At 37.3% G+C, this 13,236-nt stretch overlaps 1 long non-coding RNA gene across 1 annotated transcript in view; it reads right to left on the reverse strand.

Moving 5' to 3' along the window:
- LOC149782138 (uncharacterized) overlaps nucleotides 1-2,235 on the reverse strand; it is a 52,522-nt gene extending 50,287 nt beyond the window's left edge. Inside the window, exon 1 of the long non-coding RNA XR_016414252.1 lies at nucleotides 2,075-2,235. This is a non-coding gene — a long non-coding RNA (uncharacterized LOC149782138). The remainder of the gene's footprint in view (nucleotides 1-2,074) is intronic.
- Nucleotides 2,236-13,236: the final 11,001 nt, after the last annotated feature.

The following is a 13,236-nucleotide window of genomic DNA, read 5'->3' on the forward strand; positions in this document are numbered from 1 at the left end:
TTTTTGTCCTATTTTACAATCATCAACCACTTGTTTGAATATTTAATTTTATTTTTGGCAATAATCCAACGCACATAATAGAATTTTCAGAAATGATGTACCATAGCCGAACTTAATATATTTGTGATCAAATGCTGGAATTCGCGGTTTCTAACACTGGCCGAGCTATACCAAAGACTTATGAAATGCTCTTAGCAGCTACCTCGCTTGGCGCTCAGCATTTAGAGGTTAGTGTTAGTACTGTTAGGACTTGTCAGCACTGTGCTATGGATAATGTGACTGGGTGGGACATAATGCTACATATCTACGGCATAATCCCACAATGCTAGCCATCACTAGAAACTGCCACACTGTATAAACGATAGCGTAATGACTAAAATTGTTAAAACTACGTTAAACATCCAAATCACACACGCACACACACACACACACACACACACACACACACACACACACACACTACTTCTGCTTCTCATGAAAAGAAAGGTTACGAGATAAATAGAGACATGATATTGCGTGCTTTGACTGAAACGCACTAGTGCAACGCACTTTAGATATTATGGCATTTCCAAGGAAATGCGGTTTATACAACAAATATATATATATATATATATATATATATATATATATATATATATATATATATATATATATATATATGAGTGTGTGTGTGTGTGAAAGAGGGTTACCCCATTTCTCTTCTATATTTTATTTATTTCTCTTCTATATTTTATTTTTTGTACTTAATTGTAGATTGCCTGGAAATAGGAAAGATGAAGTCGATAAATTCTGTTAAAAAAACCCAGAACGTACACATACCAGAAAAAGGATAAAAGATTATGCTACTGTACGTCTTCCTTATTGCGAAAAATCGTTAGTGGGGAACAATCGCCAAAACTAATTTATATCTTTCCTGCCGTAATTTTACATATTCATAGAGTGCTTAAATCTCCCTATTACTTTTGGCAATTCCCTTTCTTATCTCTTTGTCCTATTTTACTATCCTGACCACTTGTCCATATATTTCCACGTATATAATCAATATGTTTTAGTAATAATCCAATGTGGGAAGTAGCGGGTTGTACCCCGGCCAAGTTATATCAAAGACTTATATAAATGATTTTAGAAGCTACCTCGATTGGCGCTCTGAATCCAAATCACAAGCACGCACAGTTTCAGCTACCATTACTCACTGATGAAAATAAAGGTTACGAGATAGAGACATGATCTTGCGTGTTTTGATTCAAACTCACACAGTACTAGCACCTTAAAAATTACTAGAATTTGCAAAGAAATATGGTTTATACATCAAAATTTAAACATGTATAAGGAACTTTATACGTGTTACCGTTATATATATATATATATATATATATATATATATATATAGAGAGAGAGAGAGAGAGAGAGAGAGAGAGAGAGAGAGAGGGAGAGGGAGAGAATTATAAATATACACCTGACAGAACGGAAAATACTATCCCTGGATTCTATTGGAGAATGCTTGATAATAGTAGGCAGAATTATTATTTTAATACAAATGCTACTATGATACAGGTTAGAGCAGAGGTGGGCAAACTTTCCAGTGCAAATGCTGCATACACAAATTTACTCCTTGTCGCGGGCCACATAGTTCATTAAGTAAAATAATTAATATTTAAAATAGCAAAAACAAAAGATTTTTCTAAATAACATCATAATTACTTTTCAGTTGTTAATATGTTGTTAATATTTGAAAACTTAAACTTCAAAAGAAGTACATTTATTTCATAAACAAAGCAGCATAAACAGAGTCAGTGCGAATGATGACTTAATTCGTACCCTACGGAGATTCGAACTCAGATCCGCGGTGAATGAAAGGCACCCATCGCCTTGCCTGCACACACGAGCCCATATTCCCTCAAGACCAAGCACGAAATAGAAGATATATATATATATATATATATATATATATATATATATATATATATATATATATATATATATATATATATATATTTTAATTTGTACTTAAATGTATATTGCTTGGAAAGATGAAGTCGGTAGATGTTGTGAAAAAAAACAAACGTATACATACCAGAAAAAGGATAATCCGATAATCGGACCGTACGTCTGTCTTATTGCGCGCAAATCTTGCATTGTGTAGACAATACACAATCCTTAGTTGGGAATGATCGCTAAAAGTAATTGATATCTTCCTGTCGAAATTTTACATTCCCTTTCTCATCTCTTTGTCCTATTTTTCTATCCTGACCACTTGTCCATGTGTATAATAAATCTCCACGTATATAATCAAAATTCTTTTGACAATAATCCAAGGGTCATGATATAAGCTTCAGAAAGTATGTACCACAGGCAAAACTGTAACTAATATCTACTACCATTACTCGCTCATGAAAATTAATATTACAGGGAAAAGATAGGTTACTACATAATGGAAATATGATCTTAAATGTTTTGGCTGAAACGTACAAGTACAATGAATCATTTAGAAGATTTTTGATTTTGCAAGGAAATACGGTTGATACAACAACGTTTAAACATGTCTTAAGAATTTTACATGTTTAACCTTTATGTGTTATTTTTTATACATTTTACAGGGTTATAACATCTTTTCTCTTTTAGTCCTTACCTTGTACTAAGTTGCAAATTATTTGGAAGAGTTGAAGTTGGTTAATTTTGTGGAATTATTTTTTTCATTGTAACAGGGAAAAAGTTTATACATATGACAGAAAAGAGAATTCAACCGAACGTCTGTCTCTTTGCGCACAATTACCACTTTACGTACAAATGAGATACAAATATAGTTCATTAGGGACAGACGACAAATGTAATTGGCGTCTTTCATTCCAAAACAAATCTCTCTATATATCCGTATGAGCATGCATATAGGTCTGTATTACTTTTGGCAATTCCTTTCTTGTCTCTTTTTCGTATATTTTAACACTCAACCACCTGTATGAATAACTACCTGTACCATGCTTTAATCCAACCGTCATTAAAGAAGCTTCAGATATTATCTTGCACACGCAAGTACTATCATTTCTTCTACGCAATAAGATACATTTTGAGAGATAAATAAAGATGTGATCTTGAGTGCTTTGGCTGAAACGCACAAGTACCTTTGTTGTTCTTATACTAAGCTTAAATGGTTTAATAGAAGAATCACTTTTCAGTTATTGTATGATTACGTATGTATAGTAGACAATGTTCTAAATACAAATTGTTCAGGTCACTGCAAGATAAATGCATACATTTGGAATTTTTCAATTCATAGTACTAGATCAAACATTAGGAATAATTAAACAAATCGAATCTTTGATTTTACTCTTAGGAAATAAATGCATCTTAAATTACATTTTCAAAGTCAAGTAAAAGAAACTTGGAGATATTTAAGAAAGAAATATCACATCGGTAAAAGAGAAATGAATACAGCCTACATAAATTGCTAAACTGAAACATGGGTCAATTCAACATAGAAGGGAAGCTCATGTCATTGTACTTGATATTTCATTTTTGTTTTGATTAAATTGCAGGCTTTAATGTATAAAACGCAATACATTATGTAAAAGAATATCTTCAGTGTTCGGCCGATATCTTTCACACATTAGTGTACATGACATTAATGATGGAATATGGAAGACACCAGCGAAAGTATAGAATGTATAACATGAATTCTCTCTCTCTCTCTCTCTCTCTCTCTCCGATAGTATTATCAACTTGGGTGATTTGGTTTTCCCCTCTTTGAGTCCTGACTATTCAGCCTTTGTCGCCCCATGACTCGGCAAGCAAGCGAAACACATGGATGATTAATCATCCACGAAAGTGACCAAAACGTATACATGTTCTTGAGGCCCAGCAGTTATTGTGTTTCGATCGATAATTAAGCTATATAAAAGTCCGCATAACATGAGCCCAGTAGTGTAGTTACGATCGAGAGTCATGCCTAATAATTAGTGCAGATATAATCACATATCAGAATGCTAGATTTCCTTTTTTTATTAAAGAATGAATGTGCTGTATAATAACAAAAACAAATCAGATTGACTCTGAAATTATTTTGTAGAAGTTCATTGATCGCTCTAGAAATGGCATGAAACTACAAAACGATTGTGGAATAAAATGTGTAGAAGCGAGTATTTTATTGCTGTATCGTTTGGGTGTATCACATAGAATTGTCAAAGAGGGAGAAACGATTATATTTGCGTCTGCAGACGCAAAGCTCAGCATATTGATAAACTGATTAACTTGGGAGTGACCTTAGAAATGGATCGGAATAAACTATGGCATTCTTAGGAAAAGAAAAACGTATATAATACAGTGCAAGAAAAAGTAGAGTCTCGGACTAAATTGCCCAATACGCTTGAAGCGTATGTAACAATTGATGATTTTAGCTAATTTTCTAGCTGTAGTGATGAAGATATCCAAGAGCAGGCCAATGAGACATATGGTTTTGAGGTATTATATAGGAATTGAATCTGAACAGTTTTACAAAATAATATACCACAATGCAGAAGACTTACAGCGCGAGCATAAAAGAAAATTATGAATGGCTGTTGTCTAACATAAATCACCCAAAAGTTTTTTATGAAATCCACAAGACGTTTGACATTGATGGGTATGTTCAATAGCTTGACAAAATGTATGTTGGCATTGTATTCAGTGATGAATCATTTGAGGTTATTTACGAGGGCTTCTTTCTGAAATGTATTTTATTAGCTTTGCAAAGGAATTTAGCTATGTGAACCCTGAACAGGCATATTGAATTGTCTGATCAGGACTCATTGACAATTTAGTATCATTGCTGGCGGGCACCACGGGATTTTATACAAAATACCCCGGGAAGCTTATAACAAGATAAAACAGGAAAAACAACAGTGTCTAAACCCTATTAGATAAACCTTACTTATATGATAAGCTCAATTGCACTAGAACGCAACACATGCAAAGGTGTATACTTTGGAAACTATGAACACTGCGGCATAACATGCCGCCATGAATACTGTAAAACACAATTGCAAGTGTTACATACTGCTCCAGGCGATCGGCCATGTCTTAAATGTGGCATCGAGGTTAAATCACGTAATCAAGTCAGCAGGCAACATGGATCTGCTAGTGAATATCACAAAGAGCGTAATTACTTTTGGTTGCACGGGCAGATACAGAAATAAACGAAATAATAGACAGGATCAAACAAATTGCAGTTTCTGATCCTGGTAAAATACAAAAACTAAGTCAAACATGTTATTGAATGATTTATTGATTAGAGAAGCCATTCCCCTTATATAAGATTGCCTTCCGTGCTTCAGCTAGAGCACATCGTACAACATCATGGAATAAAAATATCAAGTCGCATGAGATTCAAATGTACACTGAATCCACCACCGAACACTAATCATCCACCGGTAATTAATACAAAAGCAACGGTACAACAACTGAAATGATTTGCATGTGTGCGTCATATACACACACCAAGAGGTGCTAGAGAAGCTGGAGAACTTGAGATAGTGGACGCTTTTGAACAAAACTGTCGTCGTATTATGGATGAAAACACCGTCCTTGTATTAAGGGTAAACAAGAAGTCTTGCATCTGCTATAGCTACTGAAGCAGCAATCACAAGTACCTGAATTCAAATTTCACAAGCGTAATGGTGAGTTAGAAAATCAAGTGGCAATTATCCCACCCATATACAAACCGGGCAAAGACGCTCGAACACTGTTAACAAATATGACTCCTGGAATCAACTACCATGACTTTTACTGTGTAGGTGTTATTGAAAATCCGCAGTGGACAATAATGCCAGAACCAAACCAAAACATTCTCAAATGTACTCCGTTGCAAAGAATTATAAAAATCCTTATATCCTCTATGAGGAATTTGAATATATCAACGTTCAAGTAGATTGCTCTGCTTTCAAAGACGCAAAGGATCCAGCTCTGCGTCAAACAGCGACCATAAAACAACACAAGTCGCTGACCAACCACCATGCGGAAATTTGCTACATAGTAATTAAGTGTGACAGGCAAACTGAACCACCAACGTTATATCCTGGCAAGGATATGGTTGATGTGTTACATTCATCGCTCCAAGTTACGACAAAATGGCCTCGACAACAGCTCTAATCAGCAGCAGTCGTGATTATGATTATAACATTCGTGAGTTTTATGCAGCCACCCATTGCTGGATCTTTAAAGAAGCTTTTACATCCACTGATGATAAAGTCCTTGATTACTACCACATCACTCACACGTACAGAGGTGTTGCACATAACGTATGTAATCTACAGTTGGGAATTTTCCCAAACAAAACAAAAATCCCAGTAGCATTTCATACTTGCCTGGGTATGATCGCCACTTAATATTAATAATGCAAACAGTATCCAAGGCATCAAACTCGCCGATTAGCCTAATCCGAATCAACATGGAAAAATGAAAGACGTTTAGGCTCGGACAATTACAGTATATCGATTCATTACAGTTTATGAAATCGTCCTTGGACAGTAAGCGAACAATTTAGCGACAGAAAACATCTCAATAACTCGTCGATACTATCCAACCAACAGGTACCTGCTAACAAGAAAAGGTGTATACATGAGTAACTGGGAAACGTTTGCTGAAACTGATTTTCCATCTATCGAACCGTTTTATAAGTTACTGGATCGCTAAGGCATAACAGAAGAATACGAGCACGCAAACAAGTTGTGGTCCGCATTCGAACGCAAAAAATATGGGTGACCATCACGATCTGTATCTGCGCACTGACGTGTTGGTGCTCGCTGATGTGTTTGAGAAATTTCTTGGCACCGTCATGCACGTGTACAATCTCTATCCTTCACATTCTTTCACGTCACCGGGAATGGCCTGTTGTCAAACACCACAATCGAATTGAAATTGCTCACGGACATTGACCATCATCTGTTTATTGAGGGATCTCTTCGAGGCGAGATTCCTATGGTGAGTCACAAATATACGCGCGCAAACAACCCAAATAATGAACGGTATTACCCCAATGCGCCTAAGTTTCAGTGGGTTTTTCCCACACACATTGACATTAGAAACACATAAACGAGTACAATATGAACAGTAACCACGGATACTTCTTTGAATTTGATCTAGAACATCCAGAACATTTACATGATGTACAAATCAATTATCTGCTGGTCCAGAAGCGTTTCCGGTACCTGGTGTGTGGCTGTCCCTGCATCAGTGCTCGATCATTGATAAATCCGGGCGATAGTACACTAAATGCACCAAACTATTACCAAGCCTTAGGACAAAACAAAATTATGTACTGCATGTGCGAAACGTCAAACTGTATATGCGATTGGATACATGTGTAGCCAATATAAATCGAGTACTTAAATCTCTCCAGCACACTTGGATGTCATCATATATCCCAATGAATACGGATCTGAGAAATAAGGCCACGCATGAGTTTGAGAAGGACTTTTTGAAGCTTATGAACAATTCTGTATTCGGAAAAAACAAATACGGCGATTCTGCGCAAATGAATTCGAATCGCTGATCTGACCTTTGAATCTAGAAAGATCTTTGATGGTGGACTTGTTGCCGTTCACAGTGAAACTCAAAACTAAAGCTCAAAAATCCAGTCTATGTTGGTTCGTCTGTGTTGGACTTGTCGAAGCTGCTGTACGAGTTTTACTATGGCAAGATCAAACCGTTTTACCACAATCAGGTCAAGATACTGTACACCGACAATAATTCCCTGCTGATGAGCATCACAATCAGCGATGTCTACGCGGATATGGCACAGCTATGTTTAGTAAATGAATCTGACACCAGCGATTATCCGAAAGAACATCCGTTGTTTAGTAACAACAATAACAAGATTGTTGGTAAGTTCAAAGACGAATGTTTGGGTAAACTAGTCGAAGAGTATGTTTAACGGCGACCTAAAATTTTACTTGATTTTAGTCGGACCACACGCTCCTAAGAATAAACAGAGTGCAAAATTAGTCGCATGGGTTATTGGGCAGAAACATCTTCAACACGTAATGTACGTGAAATTTCTTCGAGACCGACGTGGATTCGCAAACACGGTAAATATGATACCGTGCCAGACACATTCCCTGATACCAAACGATGGATACTCCCCGATGCAATTATTACCCAAGCATTTGGCCACCACACTGTTACGCCTGATGTGATCCACTAGTGCATTGTGACTCGCAAAGCGATATATCAGAGTATTTAAAACGTTCTTGGTGGAAGTCTCGTAATTGCTGGAATGACTTGCAATTTCTCTTGCACAAATGTTCGGCTGGGAGGTTTTGGTCCACCCGGTGACGGATCCAAACGGTAAACTGTTGGTTGTCTTGTATTGTCAATCCGCTCCGACATCGCAAACACAGCGACCGACCATACGGGTCAGTTGTACGACGTTGCCAACCTTCTAGCTCTCCAACTGTATACAGATACCCAACAAACGTGCCTCCTAGCGGTTGTAACGGTGCAGGCTGTGAAATAATTTTCTGAGTAAATGTGATAGTCTTTTGTCGAATCGCATTGGCTGGTTTTCATCCAATTGTGAGTGTGACTTCGTTGTTTAGTGCGGCTATGATTAATGGAAGACGTGCTACACATTCGTGAGACCGCTCTTGGGGGTGGTAATCCCCGAGTGTCATCACTCATTGCCCTCATTAACAATTCCTGAGCTTACTGATGTAGGAAAACCAGTTCTGCAAGTGTGCGATGAAATCGCAACACAATAGCTGGATCACGATTAATGTTGGCATGTCCAACACGAACTCGAACTTGATGTTTGGGCAACAGCGGATTTAAGAAATTCTTTACCAGGATCTACTTGTAATAATCGTTGCCATGTTAGTAGTTCGCATGCACAAAATGTGTTCGAATGCATATTCAACACTTGCAGAATCTTTTGACGTCTATGGCTCAGCTTCTTTTTATCTGATGGACATCAAACCACCCACGTGAAATCTTACTTGGCACCAGTAGGTCAATTTGATACAACGCTTGTTTGGCCAACTATGTTCGAGCAATCTCATGAGTGGCCTTATCAGCTTTGCCACGGATGCTTCACCTCTCCAATATCCACTCGGACTGTAGTATATTTGTCATAATGTCCTGTTTTTGCGTCCAATGTGTGTTTGCTTATGTCAGTAAAAATTATTTTTAATACGGGCCTCCTAGTGCAATCTTGGCCTACTTAATTCTTTTGAGGGCCCATATTGGGATTCTTTGTTCAGCACCAGGTCCCGAAATCACATTAAAGTCATGGATAAGATCCACATCACTGCACTGAGTTGCACTTACGTCGTTTTATACTTTATACGCAAGGCCATGTAAGTAACATGCAGCATCAACGCGATTGTGAACATTAACGAAGAACGTTTAGCAACTGCTCTTTTATTCGGCTATACCATTAAAAACATAGTTCGATGGACCAATTGAGGTCATCTTGTTGTTGAATCATCGCATGCACTTGAGCGTTCATCAACCACGCAAACACTTGTTGAATTCACATTAAATTACGCTTAATATTTTACAAATGTCTATTAACAATTATGGAGGTTACTCAGCACGACGACACGATGCTGATGTTGGTTTGAACAGGTTTGCTACCAAAGCGGATTTGTCGGTATTTACTAGTCGAGTTCTTGGCGTCGACCCATGTGACCTTGTTATTTTTAAAGATCACACTGGAATTTCTAAAACATCTAATGTTGACATTCACGATATTATTGTCAAGTTGAAAGGCGCTCAAAAAAAGAATCTGGCTGAGGTCACTGAAAATGGGATAATCAGAGACGCTAGTGTGTCGGTTGTGTGTATTACGCGTAATAACTTCATTTAGAGCATACGCAGCAATCGTAAGGAGAAACTGGTTTCATAGCAAGTACTCGACTTATTTTTGCTGACATAAAGAGTTTTAATAAAGATAAGTCTCATATCTTCATAGTGCGCTAATTTAGATCACATTTATTCATTTTATCCGTTTCTTCTTGTGGATGGGGTTCAATAGCAATACTAAAAAAATGATATCCTACTCAGAGAATTACTAATACGTGATCCACCAGACAGCATGGTTCCAGAAAACTATATACATGCGATGTCAGGATCATTGGTCGCTGGAGATGAAATTCAGTTCGTGGGATTCAACATTGTTACAGTTAGGTAACTCAACGTTTTTGGAATTTTCTGTTTAGGATTATTATATTTATGATCATAAACAAGATGAAATCAGACCGCGGTGATGAGGATTTTGAATTTGCTGGTGGTGGGGGTGGACCGGGTGTCAAGTAATGCCCACATTGATATCAATATTTTCCCACTAATCGACGAACATCTGCTTCAAACGTGTGTTTTAAAATGAAAACGCACAATTGAAGTTTTCTCTTAGACAGGTTTTCTATAACTGTATCATGGTTGTACCGGTAATAAACGATAGCTGGTTAGAAGTGCCTGAGTATCTTGTCCCTGGACGTGATGTGTCCGGACTGGGTCTGTCAGTCATGCAATTGTATTACGCGATTGTATTATTAATAGATGAACTTTGACAGACCCTCAATGTTACCGACGAGAAAAAATAATCGAAGCAGAACAACGGCTGAGAAATGATATCACCAAGGGCACCGCGTTGATTGTAAAGTACAAACGCGCTTGCTTGGTCTTGGTGTGATTGGAATTACAACCACAGAAAATATTGTAGGTGCGACAGTCGAAATTATTATCAGAGACATATCGATATTAACCAGAGTTTTTGGTAGTTGCCAGCAACTTAATGTCGATGCAATGCCATTCACGAGTACGTGTCAACACAAAGCAGTCTGAATACGATTCGGTCTCTGCAGAGGATAAAATAATTATCATGAATGAGTTTTAGACTGTGATGGTAGAAATGGAAAATGACCGACAACTCCGAGCACAAATAAGGAACCTTGCGGTAGCGGATTAACAGACAACGACAGTGGAGTAAAAGAACCCTCCATTTCTCTGATGATTAATCATCCACGGTTTCTGCATTGTGCTTCGCTTGCTTGCAGAATCATAGGGAATAGAAGCCGTGGTGACTGGTCAGTAGCCAAACGGGAAAAAAGCCAAAACGACACTTTCATACTACTTCGATATTCATTTTTACCTTCCTGTAATATTATGTTGTCCTTTTATAGAAACTACTAGAATAATAATAATAATAATAATAATACGAAACGTACATTCAACTGATACTTTAAATATGTGACAGTATCAATTGTCTGTAAGGTATTTTGTTGGATGGTATCACGACCCATATACATATACATATATGCAAACATTCCTCTCATCTTACACAGTGACACAACATTAGTTGACTATAACTGCTTATATTTCTTGTCCTGAAATACTCTTCCAGTACAAAAGGCGTAGCATGATTGGGTCACCTCGTCTTTATGTAGATAAAACTGACAAAAACAAGTACCGTTCTACTTCCACGTTAACAACACCTACAAAAGTAAGCGATGACTATTACGAGTTACGTTTATTGCAGGTAATAGCAGGTAATAACTTACAATGCAACAATCATGTATTAATAGATGGATGGACGGATGGATAGATGTATGTATGGATGGAAGGATGGAATGGATTTTGGGGAACACATCACCACAATATACTGACTACATGGTGCCCATTAAGTTAAGATATAAACGTGCGCAAAAGAATTGCAAATAAAAACACACAAAAAATGAAATTAAAAAAAAAAACTCTATAAATGAATGTGACAATTTGTACCATTCAGAAAAGGTATGAAAAATAAAGAATAAACTTAACCAATGAAATATCCTTTAATATAGGGTCATACAGAGTCAACATTTGTCATATAAATCGCATTTTTAGGATCAAGTGTTCTTATGCAGGTCAATACGAATTAATGTTATTAGGCCCATATTGGGATGTATCGAAATTAAGCAATATGGTGCACTAGGAGTTTGGGAATTCAGCACCGTTTTACTTATTACTGGAAAACGTATGGCTCATAAAGAAATTTAACGTAAACACTGTTTAAGCCAGTATGGGTCCTATGGGATGAATCAACATGACTGGACATCCTCAAAAGGGTCTGGTACCCCACAGGAAATAACATTTATGGACAAATCCTATTGAGTGGCCTACGGAAATTAAACAATAGCGGTTTATAAAGCCCTATGGAAAATTCACACAAACAAGACGGCACGGCGTATATGAGAATTTTACACTTATACAAGCCAACCAGTACTATTCTGTCTGACAAATAACTATTATGACTGACCAGAATATATTTTAACTGACCAACACATATCTCGTGAGATTGTAATTATTCTTGTTAGTGGCCATAATGTAACTCTCCGCCATTTTGTTTATATTTGTGAGTGTTTGATTTTCCATAGCCTATGCCCTAGGTTTTCTCGTCTGTTTCGTTTGTAATGGTTGGTGTTAGATGGACAAATTGTGTGTTAGATTGTAATTATGTGTATCAGTGTTAGTGAAACTCTTTTATCCAACATTCGTTTGATGTTCGTATGTGTGGGTGTTTGTGTTTCAAAACATGTGTTAGTCCTCATAACTCTGTCCTACACTTTAATCTCAACCCCCCCCCCCCTACACATGAAATTGTATTTGTGCGGGGGGTGTTCATCAGTAGGTGTGAATATTGACCACCTATTCCCTACTTTCCCAAATCAGTGTGTTTATACGTATGGTGTTTGTGATTAAACCGTATGATAGTGACCATTACCTATCCCTTACCCTCCTTCAGCTGTCTGATTATATGTGTACAGTTTAAGTTGTAAAAATAAGTCAGCGTTTGCAATAAAGCGTTTCCTTTTCCGTCACTCCATTATATTTGTCACCACATACTGAAATCTGCATAGATGTCTAAACTGGAACCTAATGTTAAAGTTACATATATAGATATATCTTCCGCCAATGTTTTGTTTAGTTAGAACATTTTGTGGACAGTCACAATTGGTTTTCGTCAGAGTAGGTATGGTCAGTGGGAATAGGCGTTCGTCGGTCAAATCGATGCTGGTCAGCCAAAAAAGTGTTGGTCAGTCAGAACAGATCCTTGCTGATCAGGACAGGTCTTAGGCATTCAGTGTGGGTCCCCTCTGTTATTAGCAGTGTCATATTCAATGTCATCTAAAATGTCAAATTCTCCATATTCTCCGTTCAAGTTAAATCTCCGTAGGACGTCATACTAGCGTAATGTTCATTCTTTGTGGGGCCCTGTACCGGTCCCAA

The sequence above is a fragment of the Sinohyriopsis cumingii genome, chromosome 15 (assembly GCF_028554795.1).
Source record: "Sinohyriopsis cumingii isolate HCF-2022 chromosome 15, ASM2855479v2, whole genome shotgun sequence".
Lineage (NCBI taxonomy): Eukaryota > Metazoa > Mollusca > Bivalvia > Unionida > Unionidae > Sinohyriopsis > Sinohyriopsis cumingii.